Source organism: Arachis hypogaea, chromosome 13 (genome assembly GCF_003086295.3).
Source record: "Arachis hypogaea cultivar Tifrunner chromosome 13, arahy.Tifrunner.gnm2.J5K5, whole genome shotgun sequence".
In the NCBI taxonomy this organism is placed as follows: domain Eukaryota; kingdom Viridiplantae; phylum Streptophyta; class Magnoliopsida; order Fabales; family Fabaceae; genus Arachis; species Arachis hypogaea.
The window spans coordinates 82,816,920-82,823,558 of record NC_092048.1 but is presented as its reverse complement, the minus strand read 5'-3'; the positions used below and the strand labels follow the sequence as shown (position 1 = coordinate 82,823,558).

General features: G+C 40.3%; 1 non-coding gene across 1 annotated transcript; it reads right to left on the bottom strand.

The window, feature by feature from the left end:
* Positions 1–1,000: 1,000 nt before the first annotated feature.
* On the bottom strand, positions 1,001–1,108 carry LOC112740071 (small nucleolar RNA R71). The gene has a single exon (XR_003171005.1). It is a non-coding gene; the product is annotated as a small nucleolar RNA R71 (small nucleolar RNA).
* Positions 1,109–6,639: the final 5,531 nt, after the last annotated feature.

Genomic DNA, 6,639 nt, shown 5'->3' with positions numbered 1-6,639 from the left:
CTTGTTAGTCAAGTAATCAACTTTAGTTTTAAAACTTTCTCTTTTTAATTTGATTTTCAGTCATATCTTCTCAATCATATCTTTTTCAATCACATCTTTTTCAAAATTAATTTTCAATCATATCTTTTTTATTTCTAATTTCAAAATCTTTTTCAAAATCACTTAATTTCTTTCCCAAACTTAATTTTCGAAAATCTCAATCAAATTTTCAAAATTTTCTTTTTATTATTTCAAAATCTTTTTAATTTATTTTCGAAAATTCTTCCCCTTTTCTCACATCCTTTTATTTAAAGAACTAACACTCCTCCTCAAGGTGCAATTTGAACTCTGTCCTTCTTTATATGTTCGAATTCTCTTCTATCTACCTCCTCCTTCTATTCTTCTTTTCCTCTGACACCTCAAGGAATCTCTATACTGTGACAGAGAGGATTCCCTACTTTCATGTTCTCTTCTCTTTCATATGAGCAGGAACAAAGATAAAGGCATACTTGTTCAAGCTGATCCTGAACCTGAAAGGATCGTGAAGAGAAAGCTAAGAGAAGCTAAAGCACAACTCTCTCTAGATGGCCTAACAGAGCTCTTCAAAGAAGAAGAAGCCATGGCAGCCGAAAACAACAATGCCAACAATGCAAGGAAGTTGCTTGGTGACTTTACTGCACCTACTCCTAATTTCTATGGGAGAAGCATCTCTATCCCTGCCATTGGAGCAAACAACTTTGAGCTTAAGCCTTAATTAGTTTCTCTAATGCAACAGAATTGCAAGTTTTATGGACTTCCATTGGAAGATCCTCATCAGTTCTTAGCTGAATTATTGCAAATCTGTGACACTGTCAAGACCAATGGGGTTGACCCTGAAGTCTACAGACTTATGTTTTTTCCTTTTGCTGTAAGAAACAGAGCTAGAACATGGTTGGATTCAGAACCTAAAGAAAGCCTGAACTCTTGGGAAAAGCTAGTCAATGCTTTCTTGGCAAAGTTCTTTCCACCTCAAAAATTGAGTAAGCTTAGAGTGGAAGTCCAAACCTTTAGACAGAAGGATGGTGAATCCCTCTATGAAGCTTGGGAAAGATACAAGCAACTGATCAGAAGATGCCCTTCTGACATGCTTTCAGAATGAAGCATCATAGGTATTTTCTATTATGGTCTGTCTAAACTATCCAAGATGTCACTGGATAGCTCTGCTGGAGGATCTCTTCATCTGAAGAAGACGCCTGCAGAAGCTCAAGAACTCATTGAAATGGTTGCAAATAACCAATTCATGTACACCTCTGAAAGGAATCCTGTGAATAATGGGACAACTCAAAAGAAAGGAGTTCTTGAGATTGATACTCTAAATGCCATATTGGCTCAGAACAAGATATTAACTCAACAAGTCAATATGATCTCTCAAAGTCTGTCTGGAATGCAAGGAGCAACAGGCAGTACTAAGGAAGCATCTTCTGAAGAAGAAGCTTATGATCCTGAGAACCCTGCAATGGAAGAGGTGAATTACATGGGAGAACCCTATGGAAACACCTATAATCCCTCATGGAGAAATCATCCAAATCTCTCATGGAAGGATCAACAAAGACCTCAACAAGGTTTCAACAACAATAATGGTGGAAGAAACAGGTTTAGCAATAGCAAGCCTTTTCCATCATCTTCTCAGCAAAAAACAGAGAATTCTAAGCAAAACCCCTCTGACTTAACAAACATTGTCTCTGATCTAATCAAAACCTCTCAAAGTTTCATAACTGAAACAAGGTCCTCCATTAGAAATTTGGAGGCACAATTGGGTCAGCTGAGTAAGAAAATTACTAAACTCCCTCCTAGTACTCTCCCAAGCAACACAGAAGAAAATCCAAAGAGAGAGTGCAAGGCCATAACCACATCTCACATTGCCGAACATGGAGAGGAGGAAGAGGCAGTGATTCCCACTGAGGAAGACCTCAATGGACGCCCACTGACCTCCATGGGGTTCCCTAAAGAGGAACCATGGGAGTCTGAGGCTCACACTGAGACCATAGAGATTCCATTAAATTTACTTTTGCCATTCATGAGCTCTGATGAGTATTCTTCCTCTGAAGAGGATGAAGATGTTACTGAAGAGCAAGTTGCTAAGTACCTTGGAGCAATCATGAAGCTGAATGCCAAGTTATTTGGTAATGAGACTTGGGAGGATGAACCTCAATTGCTCATCAAAGAACTGGATGACTTGACTAGGCAGAGATTACCTCAAAAGAGACAGGACCCTGGAAAGTTCTCAATCCCTTGTACCATAGGCACTATGACCTTTGAGAAGGCTCTGTGTGACCTAGGGTCAAGCATAAACCTTATGCCTCTCTCTGTAATGGAGAAGCTAGGGATCATTAAGGTACAAGCTACAAGAATCTCACTGGAGATGGCAGACAATTCAAAGAAACAGGCTTATGGACTTGTAGAGGATGTCTTGGTAAAGGTTGAGGACCATTGCATCCCTGCTGATTTCATAATCCTAGAAACTGGAAAGTGTATGGATGAATCCATCATCCTTGGCAGACCCTTCCTAGCCACAGCAAAGGCTGTGATTGATGTTGACAGAGGAGAATTGATCATTCAAGTGAATGGAGACTCCCTTGTGTTTAAAGCTCAAGGATATCCCTCTGTCACCATGGAGAGGAAGCACGAAGAGCTTCTCTCAATACAGAGTCAAACAGAGCCCCACAGTCAAACTCTAAGTTTGGTGTTGGGAGGCCACAACCAAACTTTAAGTTTGGTGTTGAACCCCCACATTCAAACTCTAAGTTTGGTGTTGGGAGGTTCCAACATTGCTCTGAACATCTGTGAGGCTCCATGAGAGCCCACTGTCAAGCTACTGACATTAAAGAAGCGCTTGTTGGGAGGCAACCCAATCGTTACTATTCTATGATAATTTTCTATTTTCTATTATTATTTTATATTTTTTGTAGGTTGATGATCATGTGAAGTCACAAAAACAATTGAAAAAGCAAAAACAAAGTGAAAAACAGAATGAAAAATAGAACACCCTGGAGGAGACAGTTACTGGCGTTTAAACGCCAGTAAAGGTAGCAGAATGGGCATTAAACGCCCAGTCTGGCACCATTCTGGGTGCTTAACGCCAGAAATGGGCACCATACTGGCGTTTAACACTAGGAATGAGCAAGAAGCTGGCGTTAAATGCCAGAAATGGGCAGCAGCCTGGCGTTTAATGCCAGGATTGGCAGAAAGGGGCGTTTTGTATGCCACTTGGTGCAGGAATGAGATATCCTTGACACCTCAGGATCTGTGGACCCCACAGGATCCCCACCTACCCCACCACTCTCTCTCTTCTTCACTCATTCACCAATCACCTCAATACCTCTTCCCCAAAAAACCCATCACCTATCAAATCCCACCATTCTCTTCACCACTCACATCCATCCTTCATAAAACCCCACCTACCTCACCATCCAAATTCAAACCACTTTCCCTCCCAAACCCACCTTCTATAGCCGAACCATACACACCCCTCTCACTCCTATATAAACCCATCTTCACTCCTTCATTTTCACACAACCTAAATACCACTTCTCCCCCTTCGCCAAAACACAAAGCCCACTCCATCTCCTCTACTTCTTCTTCCTCAACTCTCTTTTTTCTTCTTTTGCTCGAGGACGAGCAACCTTCTATGTGTGGTGTGGTAAAAGCTAAAGCTTTTTGTTTTTTCATAACCATTTATGGCACCAAAAGCCAGAGAAACCTATAGAAAGAGGAAAGGAAAGGCAAAAGCTTCCACCTCCGAGTCATGGGAGATGGAGAGATTCCTCTCAAGGGTGCATCAAGACCATTTCTATGAAGTTGTGGCCAAGAAGAAAGTGATCCCCGAGATCCCTTTCAAACTCAAAAAGAATGAGTATCCGGAGATCCGACATGAGATCCGAAGAAGAGGTTGGGAAGTTCTCACCAATCCCATTCAACAAGTCGGAATCTTAATGGTTCAAGAGTTCTATGCCAATGCATGGATCACCAAGAACCATGATCAAAGTGTGAACCCGGACCCCAAGAATTGGCTTACAATGGTCCGAGGGAAATACTTGGATTTTAGTCCGGAAAATGTAAGGTTGGCATTCAACTTGCCCATGATGCAAGGAGATGCACACCCCTATACTAGAAGGGTCAACTTTGATCAAAGGTTGGACCAAGTCCTCATGGACATATGTGAAGAGGGCGCTCAATGGAATAGAGATTCAAGAGGGAAGCCAGTTCAACTAAGAAGGCATGACCTCAAGCCCGTGGCTAGGGGATGGTTGGTGTTCATCCAACGCTCAATCATTCCCACTAGCAACCGGTCTGAAGCTACTATAGACCAGGCTATCATGATACATTGAATCATGATTGGAGAGGAAGTGGAAGTTCATGAGGTTATATCCCAAGAACTCTACAAGGTGGCAGACAAGTCCTCTCATTTGGCAAGGTTAGCCTTCCCTCATCTCATTTGTCACCTTTACAATTCGGTTGGAATTGACATAGAGGGAGCCATTCTCATTGATGAGGACAAACCCATCACTAAGAAAAGGATGGAGAAAATAAGAGAACCTCATCAAGAGCATGAGGAAATTCCTCATCATGAAATCCCTGAGATGCCTCAAGGGATGCATCTTCCTCCACAAAACTATTGGGAGCAAATCAACACCTCCCTAGGAGAATTAAGTTCCAACATGGGACAACTAAAGGTGGAGCACCAAGAGCATTCCATCCTCCTCCATAAAATTAGAGAAGATCAAAGAACCATGAGAGAGGAGCAACAAAGGCAAGGAAGAGACATTGAGGAGCTCAAGCACTCCATAAGATCTTCAAGAGAAAGAACAAGCCGCCATCACTAAGGTGGACCCGTTCTTTAACTTCCTTGTTCTTTATTTTCCTGTTTTTCGAAAGTTGTGCTTTACGTTTATTTATGTTTGTGTCTTTATTACATGATCATTAGTGTCTATGCCTTAAATCTATGAAAATGAATCCATCACCTTTCTTAAATGAAAAATATTTTTAATTGAAAAAGAAAAAGAAGTGCATGAATTTCAAATTTTAAAACAGTTTAATTATTTTGATGTGGTGGCAATACTATTATTTTTCTGAATGAATGCTTGAACAATGCATATTTTTTAATTTAATTGTTTATGAATGTTAAAATTGTTGGCTCTTGAAAGAATGAAAGGAAAAAGAGAAATGTTATCTGATGATCTGAAAAATCATAAAATTGATTCTTGAAGCAAGAAAAAGCAGTGAAAAGCTTGCAAAAAAAAAGAGAGAAAAGAAAAAAAAGAAAAGCAAGCAGAAAAAGCCAATACCCCTTTAAACCAAATGGCAAGGGTGATAAAAAGGATCCAAGGCTTTGAGCATCAGTGGATAGGAGGGCCCACAGGAATAAAATCCTGGCCTAAGCGGCTAAACCAAGCTGTCCCTAACCATGTGCTTGTGGCGTGAAGGTGTCCAGTGAAAACTTAAGACTGAATGGTTAAAGTCGAGGTCCAAAGCAAAAAGAAGAGTGTGCTTAAGAACCCTGGACACCTCTAATTGGGGACTCTAGCAAAGCTGAGTCACAATCTGAAAAGGTTCACCCAGTTATGTGTCTGTGGCATTTATGTATCCGGTGGTAATACTGGAAAACAAAGTGCTTAGGGCCACGACCAAGACTCATAAAGTAGCTGTGTTCAACAATCAACATACTTAACAAGGAGAGTCAGTAACACTATCTGGATTCTGAGTTCCTATAGATGCCAATCATTCTGAACTTCAAAGGATAAAGTGAGATGCCAAAACTGTTCAGAGGCAAAAAGCTAAAAGCCCCACTCATCTAATTAATACTGATCTTCATAGATATTTTTGGAATTCATTGTATATTCTCTTCTTTTTATCCTATTTGCTTTTCAGTTGCTTGGGGACAAGCAACAATTTAAGTTTGGTGTTGTGATGAGCGGATAATTTATACGCTTTTTGGCATTGTTTTTAGTATGTTTTTTGTATATTTTAATTAGTTTTTATTATATTTTTATTAGTTTTTATTTAAAAATCACTCTTTTGGACTTTACTATGAGTTTGTGTGTTTTTCTATGATTTCAGGTATTTTCTGGCTGAAATTGAGGGACCTGAGCAAAAATCTGATTCAGAGGCTGAAAAAGGACTGCAGATGCTGTTGGATTTTGACCTCCCTACACTCAAAGTGGATTTTCTGGAGCTACAGAAGCCCAATTTGCACGCTCTCAATTGCGTTGGAAAGTAGACATCCTAAGCTTTCCAGAAATATATAATAGTTCATACTTTGCTCGAGATTTGATGGCCCAAACAGGCGTTCCAAGTCAGCTCAAGAATTCTGGCGTTTAACTCCAAAACTGGCACAAAAGTTAGAGTTAAACGCCCAAACTGGCACAAAAGCTGGTGTTTAACTCCAAGAAAAGTCTCTACACATGGAAGCTTCAATGCTCAGCCCAAGCACACACCATGTGGTTCTGGAAGAAGATTTCTGCATTAATTACTGATTTCTGTAAACCCTAGGCTACTGGTTCTCTATAAATAGGACCTTTTGCTATTGTATTTTCATCTTTGATAAGTCTTATGCTATCTTAGACACATTTGGGGGCTGGCCTCACGGCCATGCCTAGACCTTGTTCTTATGTATTTTCAATG